Source organism: Cyprinus carpio, chromosome B3, assembly GCF_018340385.1.
Source record: "Cyprinus carpio isolate SPL01 chromosome B3, ASM1834038v1, whole genome shotgun sequence".
In the NCBI taxonomy this organism is placed as follows: domain Eukaryota; kingdom Metazoa; phylum Chordata; class Actinopteri; order Cypriniformes; family Cyprinidae; genus Cyprinus; species Cyprinus carpio.
The window spans coordinates 23,174,486-23,189,094 of NC_056599.1; the positions used below are offsets into that span (position 1 = coordinate 23,174,486).

Below are 14,609 nucleotides of genomic sequence, written 5' to 3' on the forward strand. Positions count from 1 at the left end.
CTAATTTCGTTGTGTTGCGACGTTTCCATTGTGTTGTGCTAATTTTGCTGTTTTGGCGACTTGTTTCCATTGTGTTGTGCTAATTTCGTTGTGTTGCGACGTTTCCATTGTGTTGTGCTAATTTTGCTGTTTTGCGACTTGTTTCCATTGTGTTGTGCTAAATTCATTGTGTTGCAGCTTGTTTTCGTTGTGTTGTGCTAATTTCGTTGTGTTGTGACTTGTTTCCGTTGTGTTGCAGCTTGTTTTCTATTGTTTTGTGCTAATTTCAGATGAAAAAACACACATTACAATAGTCTAAACTAAAGGACTTTTTTTTAGCTTACAAATTCCATGTCTTCTTAAGCCATTTACTAAATGTCTTGCATGACAGCTGTGGTCACCATCCACTTTCACTATGTGGGAAAAAAAGCATCTTATATTCTCCTCTAAAAACATCTTGTCTTCCACAGAGGAAAACGAGACATGGTTTAGGAAGGCATGAGGCATGTATAAAAGATGATGAATTTTTCATTTTTGGGTGCACTATTCTGCATATCTTTGGCATATGCAAGATGTTTGACTTGTACGGAACTGAAATGTGAGTGATCTCCACACGTCTTGATATTCCAAAATTGTCTGTGAAGTTGTCCACACTTACACCCATGACCTCTCTAGAGCAGAACTCCCTCCATTGCACATGCTTTCCATGTGAAACACATACACCATACCATAGCACCGAGGGACTGCTGAGATGCGTTTCTATGGCAACCTGCAGCTTGCTCCACTAATGAACGGGTTTGCCATGGTGATGGGGATTGGCTGTGTGACAAAGTGAGAGACTGAATAACAGAGGGAGGAAGAAATTTCACACTTCTCTGTGCCAATGCATGTACGCACACACACACACACACACACACACACATACATACTTGAGGACAGTGCAGGAAACTGGCCGTTTCGGACTTAACCCCTCAACACAGCCACGGACCAATCACAGCAGCTCCTCAAGGTCAGATGATGGGGATTTCTTCCCAGCTCTCCGCTGTAGGGCGGTCCCATTTTCACAGTTCCTGGTAACAGCACTACGGGTCGCCAAAATCCAGCTTCGAAGCGACCATGCCCCTTGCCTGGAGTCTTGGGCTCAAGCTTGTAGGCTGCAAGGGTATTGAGGCGATGTTGTAGCAGGACCCGAGCTGTCCTTTCCGAGTGGGGTTGTGTCAGCAAGATCACTCTCAATTCCTGAGCATCTATTGCGGTACCTGGGCAGGCTGTGGATTGTGGCTATCACTGCAGGCTAATTAATCAATTAGCATTGCCATTTAGCACTACCAAGGTGACTAAAGACTACAAATTGGATGTTAATGAAGCTGATGGCCAGTTTCCGGGTCAGGGGTCTGCTACTCCAAAAGCGGTGATGCTTCACCTCCGTGAATCCACAACGTCTGCCCTCTAGTGCACATCGGTCAGAACTGCAGTTTTTTTTTTTTTTCCGTCTTTTTGTCTCTTTAGGGTCAATAGGCGATAAATAGGACATTTATAGTAATAATACTTGGTTTGTAGTTTTATTAACATATAATTTTTTATATTAAGCAATGTATATGAAAATATATGAAAAAATATTTTAATAAATATAATCAAAAATATAATACACACTATTGTTCAAACCATATGTTTGATGCTCCTTTTATTCAAAGAAACTATTATTTTTTTTATATGCATAGAAACTGTTATAATATGTTTGAAAATAATATAAAAATGTTTCTTGAGCGCAGATCATCATATTATATTGATTTCTGAAGGATCAATTGACACTGAAGACTGGAGTGATCATGCTGAAATCTTTAGCCTTGCCATCACAGGAATGAACTATATTTTATAATAGAGAAAAACAGAAAACCGTTATATTAACTTGTAATAATATTTCACAATATTGGTAGTTTTACTGTATTTATGATTAAATAAATGCAGCCTTGGTTAGCAGAGAAACACTTCTTTCAAACTTTTTTTCAAGAACATTAAAAAAAAAAATCTTACCCAACCCCAAAGCTTTGAATGTTAGTCTAAATAAAAAATAAAAGTGTAAATAATACAAATAATATATAAATAAAAAACACACACAAAAAACACCTAAATATTATAAATATAAATATCTGAAGTGTAATATTACAGTATAATATTTGGTCACACATTCATTTATGGTCCAATTCACACTATTAACAAACCATTAAACTGACTTTTGTCTCAATAAACTCACAATTTTGCTGCTTATTAGTTGGTAAGTCTGTGTATTATTGGGAAGGATTAGGGATGTAGAATATGGTCATGCAGAATATGTGCTTATTAGTACAATAAACAGCCAATATGTTTAATAAAAGGCTTGCTAATAAGCAACTAGTTAATAGTGAAAATTGTTCCCTATACTAAAGAGTTACTTAATATAATGTAATGTAATATAATATAACATAATGGTTTTGTTTATCTAACAGTCATTTCCTCTCTCTCTCTGTTTTGTAGAAGTGTCTGAGGTTCAACCCTGATGCAACCGTATGGAAGGCAAAGCAGCAGGTGCTGTGTAGTCTAACTGAATCTCTAAGGGATGTATTAAACTACGGCCTTTTCCAACCTGCTACCGAAGGGCACGATGCCAAGTTCCTGGAGGAAGAGAGGCCGCTCCGCGAATACCCACAATCCTTTGAGAAAGGAGTACCCTACCTGGAGGTACCCTTCCTTTTATTCTCCTCTTCATTTTAGGCTTTTTTGTTTACTGTCTGTTTCTTCTTTCTTTCTTTTTTTTCTTTCTTTCTTTTTTAGTCTTGTTCTATAACCCCCCCCCTTGAATGTGAATGTTTGTGTGCTAGGAAACTGCTTGTGTTTTTTTTTTTTCAAACTTTGTTTGTTGCTAGAAACTGCTGCGGTCCTAGGTGCATGCCTAGTAATAATTCTCTTAAACGGCTTCTCTGTTAACTATACAATCCTAATAACCCTGATATGGTTCATTGGAGATTTTTTGTCTTTACAATGTAAAAATTAAAACAAAAAATTTTTATTATTATTTGTAGCGCACAAGGCAATTAATTATTATACACACAATAGTCAACTCAAAGTCTAATTAATTCACAAAAAATACCCTTTATATCTGAAGTTGATAATAGGGGTTGGCGAATTCACTTATTTCATATTATTTTACGTTACTTTTAGTATTTATTATTATTTTATCTTCTATTTAATAAATTAATATTTATATTATTATATATATATTATATATTAATATATATGTTTCAGTTAGTTGCCATGTCAACATTTTCTAAAACAAATTAAACTACTTTCATCTAATATTAATAATTTATTTTATTTTGACTTAATTTTTTTTTAATTACTTGTTACTATATTTTAATAGTTACATTTTGTTAGGGTTATATAAAATAAATAATAAAACAAATGAAACTATTTAAATAGTTTTTTGTTTTAGTGAACACACTGATCAACACAACAATACTATGACTTGTGCCATAAACAGGAGTGAGTTCACCTAGAAAAGTAGTCCTGCCTCAGAGAACTTTTACTAATCACAAAAACGACATATTATGAAAAACATCCTGTAAGGGTTTTAAGAACAGGACCAAACATTTGTGCTTTTTAACTCTCTTATCTCATCTACTTGTCCTTAATCATCACTATAAATCAAAGTTTTTCCTCCACAAACTGATAAAAATGTCTTTGACAGCTACCAGATAACTGTCTTCCACTGATTTTGGATGTTTGACTCTTTTTTCTTTCACACACAGTTCCGCTACAAAAACCAGGGTGTACTAAACAGACAAAGATCTAGATGAAAACAGGCTGGCCAAACTACACACAAAGGTATGTGTCGCCACACAAATCATCTTTATTTTCTAAAAATAGAAGTATAAAATATAAAAAAAATAAAACAAACATTTAAGGTGTGTTACTTGCATCTTGGTCTGTGTGTTAAAGGGTCACGATAAAAACAAAGTAGGCCGGGTGCGCTCTGGAGCAGAGGGGAAGGAGGGAAACAAAAAAGTGGGTGTGGTGCGCTGTGGAGCGGAGGAAGGAAGGAGGGGAGACAGACAACCACAAACTGGTTTCAGACAGTTTTTCATTTCACGCTCCCTTCAAGTTATACACAAATAATTGCACAGCCATTTGCACTCTGCATCGAAAAACATAAATATGGAACGCATTGACGAAATTGCACCTCTGATAACTTTCAGGCTTATTCCGCGCCGTTTATATAAGCCTTTACGGGTTCACAGAGCTGTAAAAACAGTCGCACTCACCACATAATGAATCATCTTTGTGCCGAACTCTTATTACAAAGCAAAAACAAACACTTCCTCCTTTCGATCCATGAATGTGTTCTCTCGGTTAATGTACGCGATCTCACTGTCTGAAGCATCTGTCATAAGCAAATCAATGCATGCTGTGATGAATAATTAAGCGAATAGCGTCTTCTCATAGGATAAGAACACACAGTCTCATCAATAATTTTAAGGCTTGTTTGAGATGCACCTCGCCTCGCCTGAAATGTAGGCGAGAGTAGGCTGGCTACAGTGAGGGGAAGAGTGAAATAAGTGCAGTCAGACAGTGCAGCTCTGACCTCTCGAAGTGGAACAGATACCACCGAGATCAAAGGTGGATATCGCATTATTTCCACTCATGCGCTGTGCTATGATAAACATGATATAATAAATACTAGCTGATGAGACACAGACTACTCAAAGTGCTTGCTATTTAATCCCATAATTCGAATATTGGTCTTATTTATCATCCATTTTTACTTTATTCTCGATACCAACTGATTTTATGATTTTTTTCCACAGAAATCTTTATGACAACAACGTCACTTCCACACATAGATCGCACTGTCAATGTGTTAGTGATTAAGGAATATTCATGCATAATTTAAATAACTTTACATAATCACATGAAATCAGATAAAAATAAAAATTTTAGAAGAGAACGCAGCATCACAGTTGTCTGATACCAATGAGCATTAAGCTGTCATTAGTCAGTGTTTCGTTTCCCATCATGCTTTTGATCAGCGCAGTCGGTGGAGAGCAAAACTGTCAAAGACGCGCATTGACAGTACTGCGCAACATTCCGACACAAGCCCAGACACATCTCAGAACAAGCCTATTGTCCTTTACCATGTCACAAATTGTGATGTAAACACGATGCAGATTTTAAAAAACCTGGGAGATGAAAATAGGCACAAAAAAGCTTAAAATGAACCAGTTTTCCTTTTTCTTCAATTAAAATTAACAGATGCTAACATGGTCTTCCTATGATGTGCAACACACAAACACCTCTGCTAAATTCTCTGAAAAAGTAGTCTGGTGTTTCATGACCCTTTAAATGCAACAAGTAGCTTAACCTCAGGGTCACTGCCTAGCATAGCCTTGTATGTGTCCTCCCCTACAGGCCAGTCCTGAAGAAGTTTCATGGACTACATCCAGACCGGGGCTGTGGGAAAAGGTAGCCAACTTGTAGACAAAGGCCTTGACCCCAACTACCATGGACCCTGATACAGGAGGTGAGGTGTCAGGCACTGCACTGTTCTCTCTTCCTGTGAGACTTAATGAACTTTCCATTAGTGAGCTGGAAAATGATTACTGCCAGCGGAGCATAAACTGGGTCCACACCACATGCTATATGCATATGGAAATAGGGCTGAATGAATATTTCAATGAGCGTTTACAAGACATTTGGCATCTTCTCCAGACAATCCATGCAGTTGCCAACAAAAGTCATCTGGAGTTTAAATTATGCAACAAAACTGCGTAAAGTTAACCGTTGGCTCAGTGCCCGCTGCCTCCTAATGAACAACAAAACCCAATTACCACACTTGGGCTGTTTAATGAGATGAAACAATTATTACTGTAGCTCAGCGGTTCAGTTCAATGCGTGTCAACAGAGTAAAAACCACTGAATTAATTTGAAAGTATTTGTAAGCAGGGCATCTTTTATCATGCATATTAATTCAGTTTTTAAGCGCTTTGGCGAGCATTTGGTGAGGCGGAGACATGGCCAGACATGTTGTGAAAGCCGTTTTATGGCCCAGATGACAATGCAGAGTTAATATTAGCCCCGTTTGCAGCAGGAGTTTTTTGACTTGCAAGACGGCTAACCCCTTGATGTTCGTTCACAGTTTGGTGTCATCTGCGTTGTCACAGAGTTGATGTTGTGCTTGCCAGCTGACAGTCACTTCTCGAAGCGAGACCTTGCTAACAAGGAGTGATGAGCTGCTGCACCATTTGCAACCACTATGAGGCTGATCCTAGAGAAAATTTCTGTTTGCATTAAAGGGATTAGTTTAGAGCCATGGGTGCCCAACCCCCCTGCTCCGGCGATCGACTGATCCTGCGAAGTTCAAGCTCCCAACCCTAATCAAACACACCTGAATCCAGCAACATTAAGGTCTTCAGGCTCACTTTATTAAAGGCAGTTGGGTTTGATTAGGCTGAAGCTAAACACATGCAAGGACATTTCCGATCGCCAGGAGCAAGGGTTGGGCAACCCCTGTTTTAGGCTATAATTTAAATTTTTTTGTATACTCACCATGTCATTACCAAACATAAATAAATACATTTAACTAATAGATATCACCATACTTCTCCAATTGATTGGAAAAAAAAAAAATAGTTTTACATGTTTTTAAATATAGCAAATCTTGCATTATCTAATTAAATATAGACTAATTTGCATACATTTTGGATTAAGCCAGGTTAAAAATTATTGTTTTTGATATCTTTATATTAATCCATAAATCAGAAAATAATGTCCCAGCCAGAAAAACAAAATCAACACTTTTAGGAGACTAAAAATGTTAAGTGTATAGGTTATTAAATATACTGTATAAAATTGAGTAAATCATACGGAAATAAAAAGTCCTCTGTAAAATTCTTCTGAAAATAGAAAGGAATAAAAACTGTGAAGTTTTGTTTATGTAAATGGTACTGAGGGTGGAGAGATTATGGCTCACTCTGCCTGTACGAAAAACCTCTTGAGGAAAACTACCTTTACAATCTATGTATAGTAACTGAACTCTACAGACGAATATAGATAAAGTTACACATGAAATAAACACTTTAAAGTGTATTTTTGGATGATTTCGTTTCCACTAGTCTAACAACAATATGTTTATTAAAAGCTGAATAGCCCAAATCTCTTGAACTTGACCATTGCACGGTAAAACAATGTCTTGCCTTTTAAATAATTTACTGAAAAAATAGGTACTGTATGTGTATTATAAGCTGTTAACCATTGCAGCCGAATCACTGGGTTGAACTAGGGATCTGGATCAGAAGGCTGAACGTTGAATGAATCTTATGAATGAATCTAGTTTGAGCTGGATCAGTTGATTCATTAAAAATATACAGTGCTTTTGCGAATGTATTCATACCCCTTCATTTTTTTAAATGTTTTGTTTTGTTTGCTGGCCTTATGTTAAACTCTTTAAAATTATTAGTTCTTTTCCACACAACAGTCTACACTATACACCATAACTGTAAAGCAAAATTTTAACATCTTTGCAATTTATTTCAAATAAAAAACTAAAATTGAATTTCTTCCTAAAGTATTCGTACCCTGTATCTCAGGCCAGTTTGAAATTTAGCTCATCGCCTTCATTTTGCTTGTAGATGTTACTAACATTTCAAGTGAGGATTACTCTGTGGCAAATTCAATTGAATGGGTTTTTTTTGGGATGGCACACACATCTTAATACACAATGTCTAACAGCTGATAATGCATAGTAGGAGCAAAAACCGAAGTCCTGCGAAGTCAAAAGTAACTGACTGACTCGACACATCTGGGGAAGAGTCCTAGCAAAATTCTATTCTGCTTTCGTTGAAGGGTCACAAAAGCAATGAGGAGTCTCTGTTACGCTTAATGGAAAGTTCTATGAGTAAACAAGATTTCTCTGGGGTCGTGATGAACCTCAAGTTCTAATCATCCAAGGGATGTTAAAAGGTGTAACCAGCTCTGGCGCAGCGCCGAAAACCTGCAGAGTAGCATCATCCAAAGTGGCAGGGACTGAGGGACTCGTCAGAGTAGAAGAGCTGTTTTTCAGTGGCAGGGACTGAGGGACTCGTCAGAGTAGAAGAAAAGCTCAGTGCAGCAAAATATAGAGAGAGCCTTAATGAGCTCCGTAGTCCCGAGCATGTCAGAGAGCTTCAGACTCGGTAGAAGGTTTACCTTCCAACAGTACAATGACCCCTAAACAGCAGCAAGAGTGGCCATTACAGACAACTCTGTGAATGTCCTTGAGTGGCCCAGCCACAGCCTGGTGATTAAACCCAGATCAAATATTTCTGGAGAAACCTGAAAATGTGCATCGTTCCCCATCCAACCGACAGAGCTCTTGAGAGGTGAAGATATGAGGAGAAGAATGACAGATAATTGGTGCAAATGCTTAAGAGCAGACGCTGTTGCATTAAACAAAAAAAAATATTGAGACTGTATAAAGGTGCTTCAGCTAAAGATTTAGTTAAGTGTATAAAAATACTTATTGAATGGTCTTATTTCAGTTTTTTTATTTAATAAATTTTACGAAGTTGTGTGACATTTTCTGTTTTTTGCTTTGTTTAGTATGGTTGTATAGAGTGAGATTGATGTGGAAAAAAGGATGTAAAAGTTAAAGAAGTTTAGAAGTGGGGGGGGGCAAGGCAGACAACTAATAAATGTGAAACAAGTTATGGGTATGAATACTTTTTTTTGATCATCGAGGGAATCTGGTTGTAGGCCAATACTGTTTAGACAAACTGGTTAAGACAATCGTTTAAACGTCATTCGCATGCCGATAATACTGTATCCGGGTTTTATATTTTCCACAGAATTTTAATGTTATATATATATAGATAAAACACGTTTATTGTCATTAATGTTTTTCAACTCTTTCGGCTTCTTACATAATGTCCTTACCCGCAACCGTTACAATAATTGTGGTAGTGTTAAACATTTGTTCTTTTTAAGTTTCTATGACAATTTTATATGTCACTAGCTGTTTCAAAATTTTGTGCGTTTTGTAAACTACTAATGATAAAAAAAAATAGGACAAAATAGGGGCTGATTGCATGGATTTTGTCTCTATACCCATGTAAAATTTAGACGGTAACCTTAGATGTCAATTGTTTCCATACTGACAAACTAAAGATCACATATTTAGCTTTTTATGACAGATTTTGTAATTTTCCATATGTAAATCATCTCAACTTAAGTGTTAAAATATGTTTTTGCTAATAAAAAACAAAACAAAATAAAATGAAAAATAAAAAAGCAGAGCTGCAGTTATGACATCTTGGCGTCGGTGAGGACTAGTGTTAACGTGCCATGAAATCAAAAAAACAGGCTACTGGGGGGTAGAGAACAAACCATTATAAAATAAACAGAAAAACCCATAGACCTGAATATTGGTAATTTAATATACATGTAAACCTTGAACTTGTCTCTACCGCAACACAAGGTCTTTACCGCCAACACCTAAATTTTACTGCGTAAGGGGTGTAGACATGTTGCTGAAAATATTAAGATGCTAAGATGCTAATATTGCAGCTAACTGGCAGCTAGCAAGGGTCCTACAACATTAGTTTTGACTCAGCTCTTAAATATACATGAATTAAACAGGTAATCGATACATATATATATATTTTTTACATGTAGTTCAAAGTACAGAATTCCACTAAGCTGTATGGTAAGGGACACACATAATAAACTGACACAGAAAAGATGATATTTTACCCTTATATTTTTTGGATCTTGTGAGTGGGGATAGTGAAGCGGACCAACCAATCGTCAGCATTGTGTGCTCACCATACTAATTTCTGTTTCCATAAGAAACTAGACTTGTTTATGTATTTGATAAAATGTAGTAATAAAAGCCTTTTTTTCATTGTTGCGGGTGTAAGGACTCAAAAAGTGGTGGTGCGCGGCACATTTAGGTTGAAAAAAAACTCATAAAAATTATCAGTAAATAATGCAAAAAAAAACAAATTATAAGATTTTTAAGATGCTATGTAAATTAATATGTATATTAACAATTCCATTTGAAATAATGTCAAATTGTAATTCAATTAGCTTATTTTTACGTATCTCAACATGGTGACAGTTGTGGGTCCATGAACAAAAATGTGTTTTGGACCTATAAATGATTCATAATTTTATATTAAATCACACACACACACCACACAGCCTACACACACACACAACACACACACCACACACCACACACACACACACACACACACATATACTCACATATCCTACCACACTGATTGTAATTATCCATTTGGCTGTTGTAACTGACCGATTGTGCGTGTGACAGAGACCCCACTCACTCTGGCCGTACAGACGGAGCCGGGCGGAGGGGAGATCATCAGGGTGCTGTTGATGGGGGGAGCTCACATTGACTTCAGGGCAAAGGATGGCTTGACCCACTCTCCACAAGGCTGTCAAGCGCATGCCGCACACTGCCCTACCCTCCGGTGAACACATAGCACCTCAGAACCCCTATTTAGGATGACTTTTATGCTTGTAATAAGAAACTCATATTTAAATTCTAATGTGTTGTTTGCCTCTGGGGGTTTTAGACGCTGTTGTCTTTGGGGGCAATCTTTCTGATTACAGGACCGCGCGTGGTGCTGACACCCACTTTACCACACTGTGCTGACAGGGGTGACACCTCCTGCTGTGGAGACCCTCTCTATCACAAACGGCCAAGTCGGGGTCTCCGTGTGATGCGAATGGCTGGGACGAAACCCACCAGCCGTACGCAAAAGTGCTAAGGAAGAACAGTGTGTAACATAGACAGTAAAAACACGCTAAATATTGGAAGTGTAAGCTGGATCCACTGTTGTTGTCACCACCCCGACCCCCATATACTTGGGATGTACCCGGGACACACTTGTCTAGTGTTCTTAAACCGACATAAACATATGTTCACCACTATTCTAAAGCTTGACGAAGCGATATATATATATAATATATATATATGCGATATACCTTATATATATAACATAACAATAATTGTTAATTAGCTCTAGCATACTATTTTTTTTTGCAGTCACAGTTATAGGCCAGTTCGACCATTGAAAAAAACAAAATTTTTTCAGGGTTTTGATTTTTGTAACCTGCTGTATCTGTGCATCATTCATTCATATGTCATGGGAATCACGCATCTACCCTGAACATCCCTGCATATTATTTACACGTTATGGTTTTATGTCTTTGTTTGTTTGGATACTTCGGTAACGGACTTACAGTAAGTTTAACAGTATGTTGTTTTATTCTGCACGCATGCTTCAATGCTCAACACGTGAAAGGAACAACTTCACATGGTTATAAAATACCGTTATCATGGTTTGCCCACACGCACAACTCTCTAATCAGCACAACTGTAAAAAATTTAAGACTGTGGAAAATTACATGATACATACTACAAACATACCTGCGGACCAATTAGCATATACACATAATAAATTTTAACTCGTTAAAATCGGGTGTAGGTCCCGAAATGGAATACTGTTCCTTAGAACAAAAATGACACCCATATTTAAAAGATCCTATTGGTAAGCATACTAAACTCAGTGTCCGCCCCGAAGAGTGCCCAGCCTGGAGAGCGCGTGGCAAAAAAAAGGAAGCGTTGTTACAGGGTTTGCCCTCTATGAGCTGAACGATTGCATGATGCCGTGGTCGTGAGCCGACTGGGCAATGTGTTTTTAAGTGCTGCCACAGTACCAAAACCAAAAAAACTCGCATCATCAGGCTTCAGTGGAGAACAACAAGAAACTGGGTTCCGTGTTCCTTTTTGACTCATATTTACACGAGATATCATGTAGCATCCATGAGTAATATTAGACCACGATGGGAAGGAGAACAAGAAAACAATCACACGGGGGGTTTAAACTAAAAACAGTCAACTTGTGCATGTGAAAAACTACACTTGCCCATTTCTCCTCCCTTTTAATAAATTCACTTACTAATAAGCTTTTAGCCTTGAAAACCTACTCAATCCAGGCCATGGAATGTTTTACAAGAATAAAGTCATTTCCAGTCTTTATGGCAGAATTAATAATTTACTAATTAACGACGCTAAACAAGTTTTTGTTGCAGACAGACATTGCAAAACATAAAGGCAATGTAGAGACTTACAAGATCAGAATCCGTATCTTAAGTTTCTTCCAAGTACCACCAGTTGGGAATCATACTGCTCAGTCCTTCTTCTCTCTCCTGTGCATTGTGTGCATTTCCATATCTATTTTGATTCTTTCGTTCTCTTCTCTCACTCCACGACATCCACATTGCAGGGTGTTAATTAGCAAAGTTGTCTGTTCTGACAATTGTTTAAAATCTATTCCTCTCTCCCCTCTTTGTCCCTTCCGTATGTCAAATGACTGTTCTGCTCTTCCATATCCACTTCTCATTCTCTTTCCACCTCTTTCCTCTCATTTTTTTGTCTATCCTTTTCCTCTGTCTCTCTCTTTTCTTTCTCCAGGCTTGTCAAAATGGGAACTCTCAACAAAAAAAACATTTAGAGCACCTGCTTTTTTTATGGTGCAGACTCCTCAATCCCAGAATGCCTCAGGAAACACTGCCCTGCACATATGGTGCTTTATATAGACAAGGTGATAAATGCGCTGGCCAGACACAAAAATCAAATAATAAAACATCATGTTGTAAATGCCAGTCTTATACCAGTCATGATTTTTCAGGTCTGGTTGTTGTGCTAACTAGTGCAGGTTTGGTGGCTGGTCAAGCATTTACTCCATGCTCTTCAGCCGCTGTGTCACCAGAATGCTCTTTCCAGGGATGCTTTAAAGATCTGTTGGCAAATGTAATTATTTTGTGTACAAGTGGATGAATACTACTAGGGGACATAAAAGTGTATTGATGTATAATGCTTTGTTTACCTTTTATGGTCTCGTCATGGGATGGCTTCAAAGTCTTCAGGCCGTTTGATTGTCTAATTTATCCATTTTAGGAAAAGCTGTAGCCTCGGCATTTTGCTGTATCGAGGAGCCAATAAGGACACAAAGGAATAACAGTGGGCAACACCCCCTTCCAGGTAATTATGAGACACTTGCAGGTGTTATCTGGTGTTTCTTGTTTTTTCAATGCTACCTGCAATTATCATTAACAGGGTTAAATCAAGTAATTAAGGAAGCCTAAATTCTACAACCCCCCTTCCAACCTTATGTATGTTTGTTAAAGTTAACTTCTAGGTAAAGAATGTTTTTTGGATGTTAAGATGCTTCCTCCTATCCCAGTATTATATAATATCCAAAGATAAACCATAAGTTAGTATAATAATAAATGTCTAAAATTATGTCTTGATCTCTTTGGCTGACTTATTTAGTGCAGTGTGTCTGTTTAATGTCAAAATGTGACTTTTTTTTATTTTTTAATAACAGTTCGTTCCCAAAACGACGTGATTTTTTGATAGTTATCAGTGTTTTTGTTGTGCTTGTAAAACATTTTTTTGTTTTATTTTTGCACGCTTACAAATCTGTTTGATGCTAGTGGCACCAGAAATGGCACTGTTTGATGCACTTGCTGTTTCGTAGGGCTTGTATCGTTTTTTGCATGCATTGACGAGTCCCAGGTGTGAGTGAAGCTGCAGCGACCGAAAGAGTGTTTAACTTAACTTCAGCCATCTCCACAGCAGCCAGCTGTGACCTGTGAACGTGCGCTTTGTGTTTAATATCAAGGGCAGTTAATGCATGGTGTGTTTAATATTGTGTTATTCCCAAGCCTTACGTCACTGTGCGTCAATCACGAGATGCAAGTAATTTTAATCGTGATGTGAACTTCTTTCTAGGTGGCTGTGATCGTCTGGCCATTTTGAGCTGGGAGAAATCATTAAAAAACCACCGTGAATCAGATTGTAGGTAAGGAGCAGAGATTTCTTTTTGGTTGTGCCGGGTATGTTTTATTCTGTTTGAGATAAATTGTATTTGCTCTTCAAACTGTGTGACATTTGGAGCTTGATACTTTCGTCTCTCTTTAGCTGCTTTGGCGATTCAAATCAGTCCCCAAGCAGTGTTCACTGCTCCCTACACACTCAGAGCAGGGGATCTGTTGAAGTTCACTTCATTTGTAATGCTTTGCAAACATCATCGCAATACAGACCACCCATGCAGTGTACGTTGTACACCGAATATCCTGTGAAGTGCATTTTGCAGGACATTATTGGGCAATTGGAGATTACTTCTGTTTGTCCTGGCATCTGTTCTCTCTCTATATGACTGTTTCTCTCCCTGATTTGATGTCAGTTCCCTTTTTGGAGTCTCCAAAGTATGCCCCCCAGAGGAAGAAGGAGAGTTCACGTACTCTTGGATTGCCCCAATCCTCATCCCTTCTTGCGGGCCAAACAGTGACAACAGTATGAAAGTGCCAGACTGGATCGCTTTTCCCCAACGCTGCGGATCGGATCAAACTAGTCCTCTGTGCAGGGTGTAATCCCTTTATTGTTTTTTTTAAAAAAAAGTATTTTTTATGTATAAATAAAAAAAAAAAAACGAAAATGTCTGTGGGGGGTACTGTAAGGTTTTTTTTGTTGTTTTTGTTTTTTGTCCCCCAAACAAATTTAGGTACTTTTTTGTTTTGTTTTGTTT

The 14,609-nt window shown here is 37.7% G+C and overlaps 1 pseudogene; it reads left to right on the plus strand.

Moving 5' to 3' along the window:
• Positions 1–14,609, plus strand: part of LOC122136801 — a 105,128-nt pseudogene that overhangs the window by 55,471 nt on the left and 35,048 nt on the right.